The 14,096-nt window shown below is 44.0% G+C and overlaps 1 protein-coding gene across 3 annotated transcripts in view; it reads left to right on the forward strand.

Annotated features, from left to right (window-relative positions):
- Window positions 1-14,096, forward strand: part of LZTS3 (leucine zipper tumor suppressor family member 3) — a 126,163-nt gene that overhangs the window by 88,475 nt on the left and 23,592 nt on the right. Inside the window, exon 1 of one of the 3 annotated variants that reach the window (XM_069745139.1) lies at window positions 5,801-5,899. The exons of the other annotated variants lie outside the window; for them this stretch is intronic. The gene's annotated coding sequence lies outside the window, so the exon portion shown is untranslated. Of the gene's footprint in view, window positions 1-5,800; window positions 5,900-14,096 lie in introns of those variants that run through there. 3 annotated transcript variants of the gene reach the window in all.

Genomic DNA, 14,096 nt, shown 5'->3' on the forward strand with positions numbered 1-14,096 from the left:
CTGTTCTCGCCCACCTGATATGCCTGGCAAGAAGAAATCATTCATAAGTCAAGAGAACCTGGGCGACTGTGCTGGTTTAGCTATACTGGGGCATGCTGGTTTCTCACCTAGGATATTATATTAGTAAGACGCTCCTTTAAGAAGTAACTTGTATAAAGTTTTCCAAAAGCTTCCCCCCACCCATCCCAGTACACCCAGTACACTGATGATTCCCAGTGTGCCCCCTTTTATCTGGCTCTGCTCCTCTGAGCTGTGCCAGACACATCAGGAATTTTTGGTATGTGGACGTGTGCAGGTCCAGTGATTGCACTGTACAAGGCGCCACAGTCCAGAACCTGAGACAGTCCTAATGTAGAGCCCATCCACCGTAGGGACAGAGCGGAGCCATCACTGACAGGTAAAGGGGCATGCACAAATCTCTCCTACCCAGACAGGTATCCGATCAGGACACTCCTCAAGATGTAGTATGGACTCTGAATGCAACTGTAGCAAAATCTCAGCTCTGATTATTATTATTACATCTTGTATATTCTGATTACTAAGCAACATATTCCAAATGCTAGACCACCTAGAAATCTGTCTGCGGTGGGTTCTTCTTAGTGGCAGCCTTGTGGTCAACCGTCGTTCCCTGTAGTCAGACCCCAAAAATCAGAACTTTCTTGTTCCAGGTTATTATGTATTGTATGGCCGTGATATTAGACCTCCATATGGTGCTGTTATTGGGGCACTGTATGGCTGTGATCTAAAGCCCAATCATTAGGATCCATATGGTAGTACTATTTATGTTATGTATGGCGGTATTATTAGGCAATTATATGGACTGTATAGCTATAAAATGTGATCATAATTTAGCTAACTTATTTGGACACTATATGGTAGCACTATTTATGTTTTGTACAGAAGTATTATTATGCTATTATGTTGTACTACTGTTTGACCACGGACTATAATATGTGGTTATTAAGTATCATCATTATTTATATTTCAATATTGCAGTAGTATTTCTGTTTTATATGGTGCTATTATTAGGCTATTACATGGTTCTATTATTTGAGCACTGTGTGACTATAATATGTAGTCATTATAGCAGAATACTTTTAGAAAACATATGGTAGCATCAGTTTTATTTGAGATGGCATCATTAATAAAGCCATTATATGGTGATAATATTTGAGCACTGTAGCTTTAATATCTGTTCATTCTATAATGTATGTTTTATCCATATTATAATTATATTTCTGTTTTATAAATTGATATTATTTCTGTTTTGTATGGCAGTATTATTAGACAGCTATATGGTATTATTTCTGTTTTGTATGGCAGTATTATTGGACAGCTATATGGTATTATTTCTGTTTTGTATGGCAGTATTATTAGACAGCTATATGGTATTATTATTTCTGTTTTGTATGGTAGTATTATTGGACAACTATATGGTATTATTATTTCTGTTTTGTATGGTAGTATTATTGGACAGCTATATGGTATTATTATTTCTGTGTTGTATGGTAGTATTATTAGACATCTATATGGTATTATTTCTGTTTTGTATGGTAGTATTATTAGACAGCTATATGATATTATTATTTCTGTTTTGTATGGCAGTATTATTAGACAGCTATATTGTATTATTTCTGTTTTGTATGGCAGTATTATTAGACAGCTATATTATATTATTATTTCTGTTTTGTATGGTAGTAGTATTATTAGACAGCTATATTGTATTATTTCTGTTTTGTATGGTAGTATTATTAGACAGCTATATTGTATTATTATTTCTGTTTTGTATGGCAGTATTATTAGACAACTACCGTATATACTCGAGTATAAGCCGACCCGAGTATAAGCCGACCCCCCTAATTTTGCCTCAAAAAACTGGGAAAACTTATTGACTCGAGTATAAGCCTAGGGTGGAAATGCAGCATTTACCGGTGAATTTCAAAAATAAAAATAGATCATTATTTCCCCATAGCTGTGCCATATAGTGCTCTACACCGTTCATTATTTCCCCATAGCTGTGCCCCATATAGTGCTCTGCACCGTTCATTGTGCCCCATAGCTGTGCCATATACGGTGCTCTGCACCGTTCATTGTGCCCCGTTGCTGTGCCATATACAGTGCTCTGCACCGTTCATTGTGCCCCATTGCTGTGCCATATACGGTGCTCTGCACCGTTCATTGTGCCCCGTTGCTGTGCCATATACAGTGCTCTGCACCGTTCATTGTGCCCCATTGCTGTGCCATATACGGTGCTCTGCACCGTTCATTGTGCCCCATTGCTGTGCCCATATACGGTGCTCTGCACCGTTCATTGTGCCCCATTGCTGTGCCATATACGGTGCTCTGCACCGTTCATTGTGCCCCATATCTGTGCCCATATACGGTGCTCTGCTCCGTTCATTGTGCCCCATTGCTGTGCCATATACGGTGCTCTGCACCGTTCATTGTGCCCCATTGCTGTGCCCATATACGGTGCTCTGCACCGTTCATTGTGCCCCATTGCTGTGCCATATACGGTGCTCTGCACCGTTCATTGTGCCCCATTGCTGTGCCATATACGGTGCTCTGCTCCGTTCATTGTGCCCCATTGCTGTGCCATATACGGTGCTCTGCACCGTTCATTGTGCCCCATATCTGTGCCCATATACGGTGCTCTGCACCGTTCATTGTGCCCCATTGCTGTGCCATATACGGTGCTCTGCACCGTTCATTGTGCCCCATTGCTGTGCCATATACGGTGCTTTGCACCGTTCATTGTGCCCCATTGCTGTGCCATATACGGTGCTCTGCACCGTTCATTGTGCCCCATAGAAATCTCTGACGCCGCTGCTGCAATAAAAAAAAAAACCACATACTCACCTCCCTTGATTGCAGCTCCCGGCGTCTCGTTCCGGCGCCTCCATCTTCCCGGCGTCTCTGCTCTGACTGATCAGGCAGAGGGCGCCGCGCACACTGTATGCGTCATCGCGCCCTCTGCCTGAACAGTCAGAGCGCAGACGCCGGGAAGATGGAGGCGCCGGCCGGGAAGATGGAGCGGCGCCCGGCGGCTGGAACGAGGACAGGTGAATATGCTATACTTACCTAGTCCTGACGATCCTCGCGCTGTCCCTCTGCCTGGTCTTCGGTGCCGCAGCTCTTCCTGTCAGCGGTCACCGACACCGCTGATTAGAGGAATGAATAGGCGGCTCCGCCCCTATGGGAGGTGGAGCCGCTTATTCATATCTCTAATGAGCGGTCCCACGTGACCGCTGAAGAGGGGAAGAAGCTGCAGCACAGAAGCCCGTGGGACGGCAGGGACAGCGCGAGGATCGCTGGGACTAGGTAAGTATACCTCAGCGCCCTCACCCCCTCACCCGCCGACCCTGCCACCCACATTGACTCGAGTATAAGCCGAGAGGGGCACTTTCAGCCCAAAAATTTGGGCTGAAAATCTCGGCTTATACTCGAGTATATACGGTATATGGTATTTTTACCGTATTTCTGTTTTGTATGGCAGTATTATTGGACAGCTACAGTCATGGCCAAAAGTATTGACACCCCTCAATTCTGTAGATAATACTCATTTTCTTCCTGAAAATGATTGCAAACACAAATTCTTTGTTATTATAATCTTCATTTAATTTGTCTTAAATGAAAAAACACAAAAAGAATTGTCCTAAAGCCAAATTGGATATAATTCCACACCAAACATAAAAAAGGGGGTGGACAAAAGTATTGGCAATGTTCGAAAAATCATGTGATGCTTCTCTAATTAGTGTAATTAACAGCACCTGTAACTTACCTGTGGCACCTAACAGGTGTTGGCAATAACTAAATCACACTTGCAGCCAGTTGACATGGATTAAAGTTGACTCAACCTCTGTCCTGTGTCCTTGTGTGACCACATTGAGCATGGAGAAAAGAAAGAAGACCAAAGAACTGTCTGAGGACTTGAGAAACCAAATTGTGAGGAAGCATGAGCAATCTCAAGGCTACAAGTCCATCTCCAAAGACCTGAATGTTCCTGTGTCTACCGTGCGCAGTGTCATCAAGAAGTGTAAAGCCCATGGCACTGTGGCTAACCTCCCTAGATGTGGACGGAAAAGAAAAATTGACAAGAGATTTCAACACAAGATTGTGCGGATGTTGGATAAAGAACCTCGACTAACATCCAAACAAGTTCAAGCTGCCCTGCAGTCCGAGGGTACAACAGTGTCAACCCATACTATCCGTCGGCATCTGAATGAAAAGGGACTGTATGGTAGGAGACCCAGGAAGACCCCACTTCTTACCCAGAGACATAAAAAAGCCAGGCTGGAGTTTGCCAAAACTTACCTGAAAAAGCCTAAAACATTTTGGAAGAATGTTCTCTGGTCAGATGAGACAAAAGTAGAGCTTTTTGGGCAAAGGCATCAACATAGAGTTTACAGGAGAAAAAAAGAGGCATTCAAAGAAAAGAACACGGTCCCTACAGTCAAACATGGCGGAGGTTCCCTGATGTTTTGGGGTTGCTTTGCTGCCTCTGGCACTGGACTGCTTGACTGTGTGCATGGCATCATGAAGTCTGAAGACTACCAACAAATTTGCAGCATAATGTAGGGCCCAGTGTGAGAAAGCTGGGTCTCCCTCAGAGGTCATGGGTCTTCCAGCAGGAAAATGACCCAAAACACACTTCAAAAAGCACTAGAAAATGGTTTGAGAGAAAGCACTGGAGACTTCTAAGGTGGACAGCAATGAGTCCAGACCTGAATCCCATAGAACACCTGTGGAGAGATCTAAAAATGGCAGTTTGGAGAAGGCAGCCTTCAAATATCAGGGACCTGGAGCAGTTTGCCAAAGAAGAATGGTCTAAAATACCAGCAGAACATTGTAAGAAACTCATTGATGGTTACCGGAAGTGGTTGGTTGCAGTTATTTTGGCTAAAGGTTGTGCAACCAAGTATTAGGCTGAGGGTGCCAATACTTTTGTCTGGCCCATTTTTGGAGTTTTGTGTGAAATGATCAATGTTTTTGATTTTTGCTTCATTCTCTTTTGTGTTTTTTCATTTAAGACAAATTAAATGAAGATAATAAAACCAAATAATTTGTGTTTGCAATAATTTTCAGGAAGAAACTTAGTATTATCTGACAGAATTGCAGGGGTGTCAATATTTTTGGCCACAACTGTATATAGTATTATTATTTCTGTTTTGTATGGCAGTATTATTGGTCTGCTATATGTTATTATTATTATTTCTGCTTTGTATGGCCATGTAATTATGCAACTATCGTGTGTGGTACTATTATTTAGGCACAGTAATCTTGTTATATTTTATTATATGGTCATTCTGTAACATAACAATATGGCAGAATTGTTTTTGTAGCCCGCCTCGTATTAAGGCACTATATTGTATTAATATTTGGGCAGTGTATAACTATAATATGTTGTCTGCTTGTAGCATAGTTACATTATTTGGACAGTATATGTTAGCATTTTTTGTTTTCTGTGTCACAGGGCGATATATCATTATTAGGACACTGTCTTTTAGGTTGTATTATTTGGCTGCTGTATGACGCTATTATTTACCAAGTGTCGATTGCTGTTTTGAATAAACAGTAATATTTGAGCGGTGGACGACATTACTGTATGACCGCCTTATAGGGGTATTATTAAGCATTGTATGAATGTTTATATTATTTTCTGGCGGTATAGGGAGATCCCTGGGAATTAGGGCCATTGTGGTCACATGCGGCTGGAGGTTGTAGGGTGTCACCTGCTGCGGATACCACGTTACCTACCACAGAGTACACACAAGAGTATCCGTCATAGGGCGAAGGTTGGGTTATGTGACACTGGAGTGATATAATAGCAGACTGGACTGACTGCTCACATGGCGGAGGAGGAGGAGGAATGATCTGCGGCCACAGATGTGCACGGCAGGTGAGAGCTGAGCAGCTCCAGGCTCACTATCTGGAGAAATAACATTATTTTACTAGTGCTTCTTGTGCTGCCGGTGAGGGGGTAAGGGTGGGACTGTGTTTGTTATATATGTATACGTGTGTGTATGTCATCTATATGTATATACCTGTACTGTGTATATGTTATATATTACCGCATTTATGTACAATATATACAGGAGCGTCTCACTAAATTAGAATATCACCAAAAAGTGAATTTATTTCAGTTCTTCAATACAAAAAATGACACTCAAATATTATATAGAGTAATTACAGAGTGATCTATTTCACGTGTATATTTCTGTTACTGTTGATGATTATGGTTACAGCCAATGAAAACCCAAAAGTTATTATCTCAGTGAATTAGAAAACTTTATAACACCAGCTTGAAAAATGATTTTAACATCCGAAATGTTGGCCTACTGAAATCTATGTTCAGTAAATGCCCTCAATACTTGGTCGGGCTCCTTTTGCATCAATTACTGCATCAATGTGGCATGGCATGGAGGCAATCAGCCTGTGGCGCTGCTGAGGGGTTATGGAAGCCCAGGTTGCTTTGATAGCAGCCTTCAGCTCGCCTGCATTGTTTGGTCTGGTGTCTCATCTTCCTCTTGACAATCCATAGATTGTCTATGGGGTTAAGGTCAGATGAGTTTGCTGCCAATCAAGCCCAGTGATACTGTTGTTTTTACACCAGGTATTGGTACTTTTGGCCGTGTGGACAGGGGCCAAGTCCTGCTGGAGAATGACATTTCCATCTCCAAAAAGCTTGTTGGCAGAGGGAAGCATGAAGTGCTCTAGAATGTCCTGGTAGATGGCTGCGCTGAATTTGGTCTTGATAAAACACAGTGGACCTACACCAGCAGATGACATGGCTCCCCAAACCATCACTGATTGTGGAGACTTCACACCAGACCTCCAGCAGCTTGGATTGTGGCCTCTCCACTCTTCCTCCAGACTCTGGGACCTTGATTTCCAAATGAAATGCTAAATTTACTTTTATCTGAAAACATCTTGGACCACTGAGCAACAGTCCAGTTCTTTTCCTTCTTGGCCCAGGTAAGACGCTTCTGAAGATGTCTATTGGTCATGAGTGGTCTGACACAAGGAATGTGACACTTGTAGTCCATGTCCTGGATACGTCTGTGTGTGGTGGTTCTTAAAGCAATGACTCCAGCAGCAGGCCACTCCTTGTGAATCTCCCCCACATTTTTGAATGGCCTTTTCTTAACAATCCTTTCCAGGCTGCAGTTATCCCGGTTGCTTGTGCACCTTTTTCTACCACACTTTTTCCTTCCACTCCACTTTCCATTATTATGCTTGTATACAGCACTCTGAACAGCCGGTTTCTTTAGCAATGACCTTTTGTGGCTTCCCCTCATTGTGGAGTGTGTCAGTGCCTGCCTTCTGGACATCTGTCAGGTCAGCAGTCTTCCCCATGATTGTGGAGCTACTGAAACAGACTAAGGGACCTTTATTAAACGCTTAGGAAGCCTTTGCAGGTATTTTTTGTTAATTATTCTAATTTACTGAGATAATTACTTTTATGTTTTAATTTCACAAGCCATAATCATCAACATTAACAGAAAAATCAAAATTGTAGACCTGCACAAGGCTGAGATGGGCTACAAGACAATAGGCAAGTAATGTGGTGAAAAGGCAACAACTGTTGGATAGGGGAACATGGATTAAACACAAGATGACTGTCAATTATCCATCTATTATCTATGTGTGTGTGTGTGTGTGTGTGTGTGTTTAATGTATACAGTACAGACCAAAAGTTTGGACACACCTTCTCATTGAAAGATTTTTCTGTATTTTCATGACTATGAAAATTGTACATTCACACTGAAGGCATCAAAACTATGAATTAACACATGTGGAATTATATACTTAACAAAAAAGTGTGAAACAACTGAAATTATGTCTTATATTCTAGGTTCTTCAAAGTAGCCACCTTTTGCTTTGATGACTGCTTTGCACACTCTTGGCATTCTCTTGATGAGCTTCAAGAGGTAGTCACCGGAAATGGTCTTCCAACAATCTTGAAGGAGTTCCCAGAGATGCTTAGCACTTGTTGGCCCTTTTGCCTTCACTCTGCGGTCCTGCTCACCCCAAACCATCTCGATTGGGTTCAGGTCTGGTGACTGTGGAGGCCAGGTCATCTGGCGTAGCATCCCATCACTCTCCTTCTTGGCCAAATAGCTCTTACACAGCCTGGAGGTGTGTTTGGGGTCATTGTCCTGTTGAAAAATAAATGATGGTCCAACTAAACGCAAACCGGATGGAATAGCATGCCGCTGCAAGATGCTGTGGTAGCCAGCAAAGCCCCCCCCACACCATCACACCTCCTTCTCCATGCTTCACGGTGGGAACCAGGCATGTAGAGTCCATCCATTCACCTTTTCTGCATCGCACAAAGACACGGTGGTTGGAACCAAAGATCTCAAATTTGGACTTATCAGACCAGCACAGATTTCCATTGGTCTAATGTCCATTCCTTGTGTTTTTTAACCCAAACAAGTCTCTTCTGCTTGTTGCCTGTCATTAGCAGTGGTTTCCTAGCAGCTATTTTACCATGAAGGCCTGCTGCACAAAGTCTCCTCTTAACAGTTGTTGTACAGATGTGTCTGCTGCTAGAACTCTGTGTGGCATTGACCTGGTCTCTAATCTGAGCTGCTGTTAACCTGCGATTTCTGAGGCTGGTGACTCGGATAAACTTATCCTCAGAAGCAGAGGTGACTCTTGGTTTTCCTTTCCTGGGGCGGTCCTCATGTGAGCCAGTTTCTTTGTAGCGCTTGATGGTTTTTGCCACTGCACTTGGGGACACTTTCAAAGTTTTCCCAATTTTTCGGACTGACTGACCTTCATTTCTTAAAGTAATGATGGCCACTCGTTTTTCTTTACTTAGCTGCTTTTTTCTTGCCATAATACAAATCCTAACAGTCTATTCAGTAGGACTATCAGCTGTGTATCCACCAGACTTCTGCACAACACAATTGATGGTTCCAACCCCATTTATAAGGCAAGAAATTCCACTTATTAAATGTGACAGGGCACACCTGTGAAGTGAAAACCATTTTTGGTGATTACCTCTTGAAGCTCATCAAGAGAATGCCAAGAGTGTGCAAAGCAGTCATCAAAGCAAAAGGTGGCTACTTTGAAGAACCTAGAATATAAGACATAATTTCATTTGTTTCACACTTTTTTGTTAAGTATATAATTCCCCATGTGTTAATTCATAGTTTTGATGCCTTCAGTGTGAATGTACAATTTTCATAGTCATGAAAATACAGAAAAATCTTTAAATGAGAAGGTGTGTCCAAACTTTTGGTCTGTACTGTATGTGTTTGTATATGTAATCTCTATTCATAAGTGTATATACTATATAGTATACACACATTACCGTGCAAAGGTTAAAGGCAAGTGTGGAAAAATTAATAAATCCTACAAAAAACAAATCTAGCAATATATACCATAAAATAATAATAAAAATTGTTAAGAACCAACAAAAGTATATAATCTATGGGTGTGAAAAAATGCCGCAAAATAAGAATGTTCTAAAATACAAGTGTTAATATTTTATTTTTATCAATTAACAAAATGCAAAGTGAATAAATATAATAGAACTCTAATTAACACCAGTATTTGGCGACCGCCGTTTGCCTGCAAAACAACATCTTTTCGGTGCTTGTCACTTGCACACAGTTTTGTAGAAACTAGGCACGGACTTTGTTCCAGACATCTTAGAGAACCGGCCCCAGATCTTATGTGGATGAGGCTTGTGCGGATCCTGCTGTCTCTTCACGTGATCCCAGCCAGATGAGATGATGGAAGATCAGGGCTCTGTGGGGCCAGATCATCACCTCAAGGACTTCTCATCTTAATGACTTTGGCTGGATGTTTGGGGTCGTTGTTCTGCTGCAGAATAAATTTGGAGTCGATCAGACGCCTCCTGATGGTGTAACATGAGGGATAAGCATCTGCCTGCATTTCTCAGCATAGAGGACACATTAATCCTGACCAAATCCCCAACTCCATTTGTTGAAACTTGCAGGACCCTCCACCGTGCTTTTGTTCCTGCAGACCCTCATTATTGTGCCGCTCTCCAGCCCTGGAGTAAACGAATTGCTTCTGTTTCATCCAAATATTTTACATTGCGACTCCTAAGTCCAGATGCCCTGCTGTCATTTTTCTGCCCTCAGTTTTTAGGTTCTCATGCGTAGTTGAGTTGCTTGGCCTTTTTTTCATGTCAATAGTTTATGTTTTTGACAGGAATTCTTTCATGAAGATCTCTTCTTTCCAGACTTCTCCGAAGAGTACATGGTTGTAGCTGGTCCCACTTTTTGCTGCTAGTTCTGAGCTGATGACACTGCTAGATATCTACTGATTTTGAAGGGAAATAAGCATGATATGTCTTTTATCTGCTGCACTAAGTTTCATTGAACACTGCATCTACGATCCTCAAAATTGCCCATTTCTGGTCATCCTCAATGCTGAGAAATTGAGACAGATATTTATCTATCATGCTTTACCATCTGGGAGGTGTCTGAACTATTCTCAGGATAAAGAAGAACGAGGAGTCCTGGAAGTGATGATCCGGCCCTATAGAGTGAGGAGGAGTCCTGGAAGTGATGATCTGGCCCCACAAAGTGAGGAGGATTTCTGGAAGTGATGATCCGGTCCCACAGAGTGAGGAGGAGACCTGGATGTGATAATCTGGCCCCACAGAATAAGGAGGAGCCCTGGAAGTGACAATCCGGCCCACAGAATAAGGAGGAATCCTGGAAGTGATGATCCGGTCCCATAGAGTGAGGAGGAGTCCTGGACATGATGATCTGGCCGGCCCCACAGAGTGAGTAGGAGTCCTGGAAGTGATGATCCGGTCCCACAGAGTGAGGAGGAATCCTGGAAGTGATGATCAGGTCCCTTAGAGTGAGGAGGAGTCCTGGACATGATGATCCGGCCGGCCCCACAGAGTGAGGAGGAATCCTGGAAGTGATGATCCGGTCCCTTAGAGTGAGGAGGAGTCCTGGAAGTGATGATCCCACCCCACAAAGTGATGAAAAGGCCTGCAAGTGGTGATTTGGTCCCACAAAGTGAGAAGTCCTGGAAGTGATGATCCCGCCCCACAGAGTCAGGAGGAGTCCTGGAAGTGATGATCTGGCCCTATAGAGTGAGGAGGAGTCCTGGAAGTGATGATGCCACCCCACAAAGAGAGGAGGATTCCTGGAAGTGATGATCCGGTCCCACAGAGTGAGGAGGAGACCTGGATGTGATAATCTGGCCCCACAGAATAAGGAGGAGCCCTGGAAGTGACAATCCAGCCCACAGAATAAGGAGGAATCCTGGAAGTGATGATCCGGTCCCATAGAGTGAGGAGGAGTCCTGGACATGATGATCTGGCCGGCCCCACAGAGTGAGTAGGAGTCCTGGAAGTGATGATCCGGTCCCACAGAGTGAGGAGGAATCCTGGAAGTGATGATCAGGTCCCTTAGAGTGAGGAGGAGTCCTGGACATGATGATCCGGCCGGCCCCACAGAGTGAGGAGGAATCCTGGAAGTGATGATCTGGCCCTATAGAGTGAGGAGGAGTCCTGGAAGTGATGATGCCACCCCACAAAGTGAGGAGGATTCCTGGAAGTGTTGATCCGGTCCCTCAGAGTGAGGAGGAGTCCTGGGTGTGATGATCCGGCCCCACAGAATAAGGAGGAGCCCTGGAAGTGACAGTCCGGCCCCACAAAATGAGGAGGAATCCTGGAAGTGATGATCGGGTCCCATAGAGTGAGGAGGAGTCCTGGACATGATGATCCGGCCGGCCCCACAGAGTGAGAAGGAGTCCTGGAAGTGATGATCCAGTCCCACAGATTGAGGAGGAGTACTGGAAGTGATGATCCCACCCCACAAAGTGAGGAAAAGGCCTGCAAGTGGTGATTTGGTCCCACAGAGTGAGAAGTCCTGGAAGTGATGATCCCGCCCCACAGAGTCAGGAGGAGTCCTGGAAGTGATGATTCAGTCCCACAGAGTGAGGAGGAGTCCTGGAAGTGATGATTCGGTCCCACAGAGTGAGGAGTCCTGGAAGTGATGATCTGGCCCCACAGAGTGAGGAGGATTCCTGGAGGTGACGATCCGGCCCTGCTGAGTGAGGATGAGTCCTGGAGGTGATGATCCGGCCCCACAGAGTCCTGATCTCACATCATCCAGTCTGTCTGGGATCACATGAAGAGGTATAAGGATTTGCAAAGTGACATTCACAGAAGATCTGTGGTCAGTTCTCCAAGATGTTTGGAACAACTTCCCACAATGTTCCTTCAAAAACTGTGAGCAAATAAACCTTGAAAAAGTTATGTTGTTTTGAAGATAAATGGCAGTCACTCCAAAGATTGATGTGATTTACATTTCTCTTTTGTTCATTCTCTTTACATTTCATTAATTGCTAAAGATAAACTATTAAAGGGAATCTGTCACCTCATTTTGGCCCTATAAACTGCGACCACCACCATCAGGGGCTTATCTACAGCATTCTGTAATGCTGTAGATAAGCCACCGATGTAACCTGAAAGATGAGAAAAACATGTTAGATTATACTCACCCAGGGGCGGTCCTGGTTCGGGTCCGATGGGCGTCGCGGTCTGGGTCCAGCGCCTCCCATTTTCATGCGATGACGTCCTCTTCTTTGCTTCCTGTCGCGGCTCCTGCGCAGGCGTATCTGTCCTGTTGAGGGCAGAGCAAAGTACTGCAGTGCGCAGGCGCTGGGAAAGGTCAGAGAGGCCCGGTGCTTGCACACTGCAGTACTTTACACTGCCCTCAACAGGGCAAATCAGTACGCCTGCGCAGGAGCCGCGACAGAAGCAAGGAGGATGACGACATCGTATGAAGATAGGAGGTGCCGGACCGCGACGCCCATCGGACCGGAACCGAACCGAGACCGCCTTTGGGTGAGTATAATCTAACTTGTTTTTCTCATCTTTCAGGTTACATCGGGGCCTTATCTACAGCATTCTGTAATGCTGTAGATAAGCCCCTGATGGCGGTGGCCGCAGTTTCTAGGTCCAAAATGAGGTGACATATTCCCTTTAACACTTCTATTCTTTTGAATGCTTCTTACATTGCAACATTTGTTTTCTACCTGCACTGCAGCCTGATCGCATATGTATAATTAATTTGTTTGCTGTTTTCCTTATAGTCATTAAAAAAATCTGTTTGAAAATGGTGCCGGCCGCGCATGCGCAGTAGCAGCTATCGGTGAATATAGAGGTTATCCTATAGCTGCTACTGTGCAGGCGCTGGCGGCGCCATCTTGCTAGAGAAAAAAAATGTCCTTCTCTGAGATGGCACCTACGCAGTAGCAGCTATAGGATCACCTCCATATACACCGATAGCTGCTACTTCGCATGCGCGGCGGGCGCCATTTTCAAACAGATTTTTTTTAATGACTATCAGGAGAACAGCAAACAAATTAATTATACACACAAAACATATGCGATCAGGTTGTACTGCTGGCGCCTGCAGAAGGTTTTTTCCCCCCCAAGATAAATATAATATTATATAAACTTGGGGGCGGGTCATTGAGGGATCAGTGACCTATCAGAGACCATACAGAAGAATCGCTAAGCGGGGCACCACATGAAGAGCCCCCACAGGCCGCCCCCACGTTTTTTGCCTGTATTGCCTTTCATGTGAATCTTCATGTTCTTTGCAGCATTACTTTTACCTGTAGAATTGTCTGTTCTCCATGTGCTCCCTATGGTACAAGGCGGCTAATTATTAACCGCATGCCAATCCTCATCAGAGACAAACACACATGAAAGAATTCCCGAGTAATGGGATTTACCTCTTCACTGCTGGAACAACAGAAACTGCAGCAACGAAACCAGAAGTTCAAAGCTCAGGTGACTCCATGCCAACATGAAGAATTCCGCAATTACAGGCTACAAAAACACCAACAGTTTGGAAAACCCCTAATATGACAGGCTGAAAAAAGTGGAAGTGCCCCTCTTGCACACTTATTGTGGGTGGACCCCCAATTTCCCAACTCATGACAAAGGGTATCCGTGACTCATGTGAGCTCTTAATGAGACCCTATTTCCCAACCCTTGTATTATCTCAGAATTTACAACCCCGTCCCCCCTTTCTAAACCAAAGAAATCCAACCTTAATAAACACACGACTGTCATGAAT

The sequence above is a fragment of the Ranitomeya imitator genome, chromosome 1 (assembly GCF_032444005.1).
Source record: "Ranitomeya imitator isolate aRanImi1 chromosome 1, aRanImi1.pri, whole genome shotgun sequence".
In the NCBI taxonomy this organism is placed as follows: Eukaryota; Metazoa; Chordata; class Amphibia; order Anura; family Dendrobatidae; genus Ranitomeya; species Ranitomeya imitator.